The following is an 11,896-nucleotide window of genomic DNA, read 5'->3' as shown; positions in this document are numbered from 1 at the left end:
GGCGTGGCCCGGCGCAGCCCCGCCCCCGCCCAGGTCGGCTCACCGCTGCCCGGCGCGGGGCACCGCCCACCGCGCCCTCCTTATCGCTCCGCGCAGGCGCGCGCCGGCCCCGCCGGGCTCTGGGCCGCAGAGCCCGCAGCCCCGCCCCGGCCCGCCCCGCGCAGGCGCAGGAATCCCGCTTGGCGCCGCGCCTGGCCGAGGCCGGCGTTTCCAGCGCCTTACGGGCCGCGCCTGCGTGCCAGCCCTGCGCAAGTCGTGCCTCAGTTTCCTCAAGCAGGGCTCGCGTTCACTCAAGAGCGCTAGCAAACGTGGTGACCGGGCGCACTCGGGTCCCTGCACGCGGGCGGCGGAAGCAGGAGGGTCACTGTGAATTCCAGGTAAGCCTGGACCTAGGGCTAGAGTGAGATCGTGTCTAAAAATAAATAAATATTGAAAAACCAAAACAAGCAAACAAACAACAAAAAGCCGGGCGTAGTGGCGCACGCCTTTAATTCCAGCGCTCTGAAGGCAGGACTAGGTGGATCGCCGTGAGTTCGAGGCCACCCTGAGACTGAATTGCAGGTCAGCCTAGGCTAGAGTGAATCCCTACCTCGAAAAACCAAAAAAAAAAAAAAAAAAGAGGGAGAGAGACCCTGTCGGGCTGGAGAGATGGCTCACTGGTTGGGACCCTAACGACCCCAGTTCAATTCCCCAGATGCCCAAAGTGGTGCATGCATCTGGAGTTTATTTGCACTGGCTAGAGGCCCCGTGTGCCCATTCTCTGTCCCTCCCTCTCTCACTCACACTCTGCTTGCAAATAAATAAAAATGTTTAAAAGCCGTCATGGTGGTGGACACCTTTAATCTCAACACTCCGGGAGGCAGAGGTAGGAGGCTACTCTGAGACTACATAGTGAATTACCCGTCAGCCTTCCTGAGCTAGAGTGACTCCATACCTTACAAAACTAGAAAGAAAGAAAATAATCCAACCTGGAGGAAGAGGAGTGAAAGGGGAGGAGGAAAGAACATAGGGTTTGACCTTATCATATAAAATTAGAGAAAATGGGGGAACTGGGGAGATAGCTCAGTAAGGAAAGTGCTTGCTTCACAAGCATAGGAACTTGAATTTGATTCCTAGTACTCAAGTTCATGCCAGGCAGAGTAGGGCATACCTCTAATCCAAGTGCTGGGAGGTGGGGACAGGAGACTCCCTGGGGCTTCCCAAGCACTTCCTCTAGTAATAGACAAGCAATCAATGAGAGACCCTGTCCCAAAACCAGTGCACTTGAGGAATTACACCCAGGGTTTTCCTCTGGTCTCAAAATGCATGTGCCCCCCCATATCTATGAACATACATGCACATGACACACACATGTATGCAAAGAAAAATCAACCTGGAGAAAACACAACCTCATTTGGGTTGGATAGTGGTAATGGGGAGAGTGGAAAGACCATTAAACAGTCACTGTGGAGCCACCACACCCAGCCCAAGTTGATTCTTTCCCTGGACTTTTCATCAACCCTATGAAGATTCATTTATGGCCTTAAAAAAAAAGTCGCTTTGGGCTGGAGAGATGGCTCTCAGATGTTAAGGCGCTTACCTGCAAAGCCTAATGACCTGGGTTCAATTCCTTAGTACCCATATAAAGCCAAGTGCACATGGTGGTACTGCGGTTCATTTGCAGTGGCTATAGGCCCTTGCATGCCCATTCTCTCTCTCCTCTCTCTGCTTGCAAATAAAGATATTAATATATATTATATATATGTATGTACATATAAATACAAAGAGGGGGAAAGGGTATGATGGAGAGTGGAGTTGCAAATGGAAAGGGGGGAGGGAATTACCATGGTTTATTGTCTAAATTATGGAAGTTGTCAATAAAAAAAATCAAAAACGGTCACTTTGCACTGAATGTGGTAATGCACACCTTTAATCCTAGCACTAGGGAGGCTGAGGTAGGAGGATTGCCATGAGTTCAAGGCCAGCATAGGCTACAGAATGAGTTCTACCTCAGTCTGGGCTAAATAATGAGACCCTACTTAAAAAAAAAAAAGCCAATAAATATATATTCTTTGCTTATCAAACTGTCCAGTAAGTACTTCTGTTAATGTTCACACCCTTATATTAATGCTACTCTCACTTTTGGTAGAGAGCCTTTTCTTTTCAGATGGCAGTGACCTTGGGATGACTCAGAAGGCATCATGGTGTTGGAAAGAAGTGACAGGAGTGCTCAGCACTGCAATGTCTCTATCACACCTTCCAAGGCTCGGGGTTTTGCGAAAGAGGTGGTAGAAAGAATCTAAGAGCCAAAGGAAGGGTAGGACTCCTTACAACATGCTCCTCCAGACACAAAATGGCCTGGATATCCATGACCTTATAGTGCCTGACACTACCTACACAAGACCATCATAAGAGAAGGAAAAGACCATGACATCAAAATAAAAGAAAGACTGATTTGGGGGGGGGGGGATGATGGAGAGAGGAATTTTAAAGGGGAAAGTGGGGGGAGGGTGGGTATTACCATAGGATATTGTTTACAATCATAGAAGTTATTAATAAAAAATAAATTTAAAAGAAGCAAAAAAAAAAAAAAAAAAGCCTAAATCTAGGGATGGTGGTGCGCACCATTAGTCCTAGCACTCAAAGAGATTGAGGTAGGAGGATTGCTGCAAGTTTGAGGTCAGCCTGGTGCTACAGAGTGAGTTCCAGGTCAGTCTGGGTTATAGTGAGACTTGAAACCTGTGTATAAGAAGGACACAGTGCACACGTAGACGTCAGAGGACAACCTCAGGTGTCAGTCCTTGCCTTCCACCTTATTTGAAGCAGGATGTCTCACTGGTCACTGCTGAGTCCACCAGGCTTCGAGATTCCAGGGGCGGCTCCTGTCTTGTTCTGGTGTGTTGGGATTACAGAGTTAGTGTTCGAGTGTCTGAACCCAGGTACTCATCCTACAGCTTGATCTACTGAGCCATCCCCCAGCCTATCCCTTAGATTCTGTTAGGGTCACGGGCATGTTCAGTATCTAAACTGTGGTGATGGTTTCATAGCTATGAGAGCTCATCAGATTGTCACCTAAAATGCGTATGGAAGTGGGTGTGGTGATACATACCTTTAATCCCAGTACTCAGGAGGCTGAGGTAAAAGGATCACCTTAAATTTGAGGCCATCTTGGACTACAGACACTGGTTCAAAGAAATAAAGGACAAAAGAAAGTGAGAGATAGAGGGAGGGAAGAAAGAAAGAGGTGTGTGGTAAAACCAGGCATAGTGGCATACACTTGTCATTCAGGTGTCCAGGAGGCTAAGGCAGGAAGATTTCCATGACTTTGAGGCCGGCTTGGGCTGCATAGGAAAACTCTGTTTCCAAAAACTGAAACAAGACAAAACTAAAAGGGCTGGAGGGATGGATTAGCACTTAAGGCACTTGCCTACAAAGCCAATAGACCCAGGTTTGATTTCCTAGGACCCTAATAAACTAGATGCACAAGGTGATTTTTGACATGTTTTAAAGCTGTAAGAATGTAAATACCTTTTTAAAAAAATTATTTATTTATTTTGGTTTTCCAAGGTAGGGTGTCACTCTAGTCCAGGCTGACCTGGAATTAATTCAATATGTAGTCTCAGGGTGGCCTCGAACTCATAGTGATCCTCCTACCTCTGCCTTCCAAGTACTGGGATTAAAGGCATGTGCCACCACACCCGGCTTTTTTAAAATGAGAGTGACAGAGAGAGAAAGCGGCAGATAGAGTGAGAATGGGCGTATGAGGGCCTCTAGCCACTGCAAAGTCCAGACGTGTGCCCCCTTGTGTGTCTGGCTAAAGTAGGTCCTGGGGATTCGAACCTCAAACCTGGGTCCTTAGGCTTCACAGACAAGCACTTAACCGCTAAGCCATCTCTCCAGCCCGAGAATGTAAATACCTTTCATAAAAATGCTAATCCCAGTACTTGGGAGGCAGAGGTAGGAGGATCACTGTGAATTCGAGGCCACCCTGAGACTACATAGTGAATTCTAGGACAGCCTGAGCTAGAGTGAGACCCTACATCACAAAAACACAAAATAAACAAAAGAGTGTTGAAGGATAAGATCAGCTTAGCTGAGTAATATGCTTGAGGAGAATTTAGAATTTAGTGAAAGCCAACCCCATGGTGACTTTGAGGTGAACCTGGGAGGGTGGCTTCTAGTGGCCAACCGGGACATGAGGACTTAAGCCTGAAATCCCATCACTTTGAGAGGCTGAGGTAGTTCTAGGTCAGCCTGGGCTGGAGTGAGATCATGCCACAAAATACGAAAGGGGGCCTGGCTTGGTGGCGCACGTCTTTAATCTCAGCACTTGGGAGGCAGAGGTAGGAGGATCGCCATCAGTTCAAAGCCAACCTGAAACTACATAATGAATTCCAGGTCAGCCTGGACTAGAGTGAAACTACCACAAAAAAAAAAAAAAAAAAGGCAGGTGCATCACCATGCCCGTCTTCTATTTTATTTATTTTGAGAAAGAGAAAGAAAGAGGCAATGAGAGAGAAAGAGAGTGAATGCACTAGGGCCTCCAGCCACTGCAAACAAACTCCAGACACATGTGCCACCTTGTGCATCTAGTTTACGTGGGTCCTGGGGAATTGAACCTGCTAAGCCATGTCTCCAGCTGAGTTGGAGAAATCGGAGTAGGTGCTGTGGATACAGCTCAGTGTTAAGAGCACTGCTGAGCATACACGGAGCTCTGGGCGCAATCCCCAGTACTACAAAAGAAGAGGAGACGGGTTAAAAGTGCATGCTTGCAAAACCTGCCTGCCTGGGTTAGATCTCAAACCATCCATATAAACCAGACAGAGCGGATGACTTGAGCATCTGTCTTCATTTGCAGTGGCAAAAAGCCCTGGCATTTCCCTTTCCCAACCCACCTGTGGTAGTTTGAATGTATGCGCCCCATAGACTCAGGTGTTTTATTTGTAACTTGGATCTCCAACCGCCTCTCTGGAGGTGTCATTAGAAGCGAATCTGGATTCTAGCCCAAAGGTGTGCAGAGAGGTCTGAGCTCTGGTGGGTCCTGCCTGCTGCTCTTTTGTGTGTCTGCTGGCTGCTGGTGGTTATTCTCTGTGCTTGGACCTGTGAAAGGAGCGCCATACTTTCCCTGGACCTGTAAGCCTGAAATAAATCCTATTCCTTCCATAAACTGACTGGTTTGGCTGTTCATCTCAGCATTGTGGAGCTGTCTACTATACCACACATATGTACAAATAAAAAGACACTGGTGACATAAGTGGTTAAGGCATTTGCTTTGCCTGCAAAGTCTAACAATCCAGGTTTGATTTCCCTGTACCCACATAAAGCCAGATGCACAGAGTGGCACATGCATATGGAGTAAGTTTGCAGTGGCTGGAGGACCTAGCATGCCTATTCTCTCTCTCCTCCTCTCTATGTACATTTGAAAATAACTAAATAAAATATTTTAAAAAGGAGCCAGGCATAGTGGCCCACGCCTTTAATCCCAGCACTCAGGAGGCAGAGCCTGAGACTACATAATGAATTGGAGGTCAGCCTAGGCTAGAATGAGACCCTATCACAAAAATAATAATAAAATAAAGATAAAGGCCAGCTGTGGTGGCTGAGGTGGAAAGGTCAGCATGAGTTTAAGACCAGCCAGAAAATACTGAGTTAGTTCTAGGTCAGCCTGAATTAGAGTGACACCTTGCCTCAAAACAAATAAAAGCAGTAAATAAGCAAATAAAAATAAAGCAGGGTGTGATGGCACACACCTTTAATGCCAGTACTCAAGAAGTAGAGGTAGGAGGATCACTGTGAATTCATAGCCAGCCTGAGACTACAGAGTGAATTCCAGGTCAGCCTGGGCTTCAGCAAGACCCCACCAAAAAAAAAAAAAAGTAAAAGATAAAATAAAAAGAAAAGGAAATTTAAAAATGTAATGAAGCCGGGTGTGGTGGCACACACCTTTAATTCCAGCACTTGGGAAGCAGAGGTAGGATCGCTGTGAGTTCAAGGCCACCCTGTGAATACAGAGTGAGTTCCAGGTCAGCCTGGGCTAGAATGAGACCCTACCTCGAAAAAACAAAATAAAAAACGGGCTGGTTTAGTGGTTCAGGCACATGCCTGTGAAGCCTAAGGACCCAGGTTCAATTCTCCGGGTCCCACGTAAGCCAGATGCAGAAGGTGGTGTTTGTGTCTGGAGTTCATTTGCAGTGGCTAAAGGCCCTGGCATGCCCTTTTTTTTTTCTCTCTCTCTCTCTGTCTCAAATAAAAATAATTTTTTTTAAAAATAGTGCTTGCTGAGCAGGCATGATGATTGGAGTTCAGATCCCCAATGTCAGAACCAGAATGCACTCATATGTGAACTCTGACTGTCATTATACAATTGTAAGTCTCTGTTTCCCAGAAGTGACCCAGGCCACTTGTCTCCATAAGTGGTCAAGGTGGACCTCCCTGCAACCACAGAATCCCAATGCCCCCACACCCCATAAGTAGCCCCTACTTTATAAGGGAAGGGCTTCTGAGTCCCTCCCTGGCTTTCAGAAATAAAGCCTGCCTACTGTTGGGCAGAGTCTTCTCTCTCCTTCCATTTTGTGCTTCTTTTTCCCCAGCACCCAGAACCCACATAAAACCCAATGCAAGCAGATACCTGTCCAACTCACCTAAAACAATGGGAGGTATTGTCAGGGGAATACCAAAGCTCATGGGGCTGCTAGGTTGGCCTTCTTAGTGGTAAAACAAAAGAGACCCTGTCTCAGACAAGGTTTAAGATGAGGACAGACACCCCAAGGTTGTCCTCTGACCACTGCATGCACACCATGCACACACATACATATACACACATACACAAAAAAGGCTGGGGGCTGGGGAGATGACTCAGTGTGTAAGAACACTTACTATGAGGGCCTGAGATGACATGAGTTCAGTCCCCAGAAACTACATAAAAAGCTGGTCATGACCAAGCATGCCTGTAACCCCGGGCCTGTGGAGAGTGGAGATAGGAGAAACACTAGGGCTTGCTGGAGAGAGAGAGGGAGAGGGAGACGGGGGGGGGGGGGGGGGGGGGAGAGCTTCAGGTTCAGTGTGAGATTGTAGAAGAGTAATGGAGGAGGACACCCAACAATCTACTCTGGCCTCCCACACATGCACATGGGCTCAAGCATCTGCACACACAAGTGCACCAATACACATGCCACACACACCACCCCCCAATACTATATACAAATGCCAAAGAAGTTCAAAACTTGAAGAGTAGTTTGTGATATTGCAGCATCTATTTCTATGTCTGTATGGGCGGGGGGGGGGGGGTGCAGCCAGAGTTTCTTGCCACTGCAAACAAATGCCAGATACTAGTGACACATTTTTCTCTATCTTCCTTCCTTTCTTCCTTTCTTCCTTCCTTTCTTCCTTTCTTCTTTCTTTCCTTCCTTCCTTCCTTCCTTCCTTCCTTCCTTCCTTCCTTCCTTCCTTCCTCCTTCCCTCCCTTCCTCCCTCTCTCTCTCTCTCTTTCTTTCTTTCTTCCTTCTTATTTTTTTCGAGGTGGGGTTTCACTGTACATCAGGTAGACTTGGAATTCACTGTGTTGTCTCAGGGTAGCCTTGAACTCACAGTGATCCTCCTACCTCTGGCTCCAGAATGCTGGGATCAAAGGTGTGTGCCACCACACCTGGCTTCTTCTTTTTTCTGTTTTTAAAGTTTGGCTAATGAAGTTAAATTAATTATTTATTTATTTGAGAGAGAGAGAGAAAGAGGCAGACAGAGATAATGGGCACACCGGGGCCTTCAGCCACTGTAAACGAATCCCAGAAGCATGTGCCACCCTGTGCATCTGGCTTATGTGGGTCCTGGGAACTTGAACATGGGTCCTTTGGCTTTGCAGGCTAGCAGGCTAGTGCCTCAACCGCTACCCCTCCAGTCCCGTTTTATTTATTTATTTATTATTATTATTTTTTTTTTTTGAGGGTCTCACTCTGTCCCAGGCTGACCTGGAACTCATTCTGTACTTCCAGGCTGGCCTTGAATTCACAGTGATCCTCCTACCTCTGTTTCCCCAGTGCTGGAATTAAAGGTGTGCATCCAGCTGGCCATTGATTTTTTTAGAAAGGGTTTCACTGTGTAGCCCAGGTTGGCTTTGAATTCACAGCAATCCTTCTGCCTCAGTGTCCTAAGTGCTGGGATTATTGGTGTGCTCCACCACGCCCAGCATAAGTGATAGAGCATATACAAGCCCTGCGTTCCATTCCAGCTCTCTAGAAAAGAGAGACAAGGGCTGGAGAAATGGCTTAGTAGTTAACGTATTTGCCTGTGAAGCCAAAGGACCACAGTTTGATTCCCCAGGCCCATGTAAGCCAGATGCTCAAGGGGCACATGTCTGGATTTTATTTGCAGTGCCTAGAGGCTCTGGAGTGCCCATTGTTTGCAGGCAGACAGAAAGATAAAAGCCGGGCATGTGACGCATGCCTTTAATCTCATCACTTGGGAGGCAGAGGTAGGAGGATTGCCATGAGTTCAAGGCCACCCTGAGACTACACAGTGAATTCAGGTCAGCCTGTGCAAGAGTGAGACCTTACCTCAAAAAATCAAAATAAAGCTGGGCGTGGTGGCACACTCGGGAAGCAGAGGTAGGAGGATTGCCATGAGTTTGAGGCCACCCTGAGACTACACAGTGAATTCCAGGTCAGCTTGGGCTAGACTGAGACCCTACCTCCAAAAACCAAAAAAATTAATTAATTAATAATAATAATAATAATATGAAATAAAAAATAGAGAGGGAGAGAGAAAGGAGTCTGGTGACATGCTTCAGCAGTTAAGACACTTGCCTGCAAAGCCTAACAACCAGGGTTTGAATTGGGTTCAGTTCCCAGGTACTCATTAAGGCCAGATGTACAAGGTGGCGCAGGCAGTGGCTAGAGGATCTAGCATGCCCATTCTTTCTCTATATCCCTCTTTCTCTCTCTCTCTCATGAATAAATACCTTTTAAAAGGAGAGAGAGAGAAAAGAAAAAACAAATCCACATGGTAACATTAGGGTCCCAGCTGAATAACCCTCCTGAGCTTTCTTTTAAGGTAGGGTTTTCTCGTGGTGACAACCTCATGGCTTCTGCTCATGAAGTTGATGAAGAGTCTCTCAACCATTCCAAAATCTTTCTGTGTCTCTGTCCAGTTCCCACGGCCCATGGTGAAATAACCCACACCCTGGAAACCCTCCCAGACTGAGCAGCTGTTGGAATAAATTCAACAGTCTAAAAGAAGACAGAAGTACACACTTTCTAGTGTACATCACTGTCCTTGCCAAACTCGCCTTGCTTTCCGGAGCTGCCCTGTGTTGCCTCTAATGCCTCTGTTACACCATGCACCAGGAGTCCCTGGGTTTGGGAGAGAGATGCTGTGGGAGAGGGAGGAGAAAGAAGGGAGAAAATAAAAGGAGTTAGGGTAGGAGAAGAAAAACGTGAGGGAAAAAAATCAGGGCTGGAGAGATGCCTTGGCTGTTAAGGAGCTCATTTGAGAAGCTTAAGGACCCAGGTTCAATTCCCCAGAACCCACATAAGCCAGATGCACAATGTGGCGCATGCATCTGGAGTTCATTTGCAGTGGCTAGAGGCCTTAGCACGCCCATTCTCTCTCTCTTTCAAGTAAATAAATAAATATTTTAAAAAGGGAAAAATCGATTAGTAATACACCACGGAGTTCTATGACAGAATGTTCTAGAAATGGACTCTATTTATAGCTACCTTGTTAAATTTAATTTTTTTTTAATTAGAGAGAGAGAAATGGAGAGAGAAATGTGAGCATACCTGGGCCTCTTGCCACTCTAAATGAGCTCCAGACACATGTGCCACTGTGTGCATCTGGATCTGGCTTTATGTGGGTACCAAGGACAGACTACGGCTGTCAGACTTTGCAAGCAAGCACTTTTAACCACTGAGCCACCTCTCCAGCCTCAACACAAACTTTTTTTTTTCTTTTTTCAAGGTGGGACAGAGAGAGAGAGAGAGAGAGAGAGGGAGAGAATGGGTGTGCCAGGGCCTCCAGCCACTGAAAACAAACTCCTGATGCATGATCTACTTTGTGCATCTGGCTTACGTGGGTCCTGGGGAATTGAGCTTCGAACCGGGGTCCTTAGGCTTCACAGGCAAGCGCTTAACCGCTAAGCCATATCTCCAGCCCCATCTTCTGCAACTTTTAAAAAGCATATTTATTTGAGAAGGAGAGAGAGAGAGAAAGAATGGGTGTGCCAGGGCCTCCAGCCACTGCAAAGAAACTCTAGATGCATGCACCCCCTGTGCATCTATCTGGTTTACGTGGGTCCTGGAGAATTGAACTGGAATCTTTTGGCTTTGCAGGCAAAAGCCGTAACCACTAAGCCATCTCTCCAGCCCTGCAGCTTTTTTTTAAAGGATATTTTTATTTATTTATTTGCAAGCAGAGAGAGAAGAGAGACAGAGGTGGGTGCGCCAGGGCCTCCTGCTGCTGCGAACAAACTCCATATGCGTATACCACTTAATGCATCTGGCTTTAGTGATACTAGGGAATTGAGCCCATGTCATTAGGCTTTGTAGGCAAGAAGCTTAACGGCTGAGCCATCGCTCCAGCCCACCACTAACTTTTCACTAAAAGAACGTACTCTTAATTGGTGTGTGTGGGAGGCATGTGCACATATGTGTTCATGCTTGTGAAGGCAAGAGGTTGATGTTGGTTGTCTTCCTCTATCCCTTCCCATCTTTGGTTGCTTTTGTTTTGTTGTTATTTTGAGGTAAGGTCTCACCCTAGCCCAGGCTGACCTGGAACTCACTCAGTAGTTCCAGGCTGTCCTCAAACTTATGGTAATCCTCCAACCTCAGCCCTCCAAGGGTAGGGATTATAGGCATGTGCCACTGGCTTTCCATCTTCTTTTTCTTTTGATAGTCTTTTTTTATATTAAAAAAAAAAAGATAGTCATTTTTTATTATTTATTTGGAGAGAGAGACAGAGAGAGAAATGGTGGGCCAAGGCCTTCAGCAGCTGTGAAAGAACTCCAGATGTGTGCACCCCCTGTGGCACCTGTGTGACATTGCAAGCTTGTGTCACTGTGCGTCTGGCTATGTGGGACTTGGAGATTCGAACATGAGTTCTTAGGCTTCCCAAGCACCTTAACTGCTAAGCCATCTCTTCAGGCCTCTTTTGATAGTCTTTTATTGTCCCAGAGCTATTTGATCCATGTGTCCTGAGTGTTTAGTTAAATATTACTCACTGAAAGGTTAATAGCCTTCTCTGAAAACTGGAGGGAATAACTAGAGTTAATAACTAACCTTAAGAGGAGAAGGCCATAAAGAATGGAGACATCAGTCCTCCCTAGACAGCTCTGCTAAAGGGCCTATTCTGAGCAAATAACTTTGATGCCTTATCTGCTTCCCTTGCAGCTGATTCAGTCTGTTTGCCTTGGAATCCTCCTTATAAGTTTGAACCCAGCCTGGCTCAGTGCTTCAGCCTCATCCCATGGTCAGGCTGCTGCCCCTCGCTGTACCTCTCAATCAACAGTCTGTCTGTAGAAATCAAGTTTGGTGTTCTTTCTTGCTTTTCTCTTACACTTTCCTTACACTCACTACACCATATTTGGTACTAAAGCAATGGATGTGGTAGGTAGACACTTGCCTTCTCTTTGGATCTTGATGGTAGGATATGAGAAATTAGACTTTTTGAGAGGGCAAGGAGATATGATGGAGAGTGGAGTTGCAAAGGGGAACATGGGGGGAGTGATTACCATGGTATATTGTCTATAATTATGGAAGTTGTCATTAAATTTTTTTTTTATGAAATAAATTGGGCTGGAGGTATGGCTTAGCGGTTTAGGCATTTGCCTGCAAAGCTAAAGGGGCCAGGTTAGATTCCCCAGCACCCACGTTAGTCAAATGCACAAGGTGGCACATGGGTCTGGAGTTCATTTGCAGTGGCTGGAGGC

Source organism: Jaculus jaculus, chromosome 2 (assembly GCF_020740685.1).
Source record: "Jaculus jaculus isolate mJacJac1 chromosome 2, mJacJac1.mat.Y.cur, whole genome shotgun sequence".
Lineage (NCBI taxonomy): Eukaryota > Metazoa > Chordata > Mammalia > Rodentia > Dipodidae > Jaculus > Jaculus jaculus.
Note: the sequence above shows the minus strand (reverse complement) of the source record.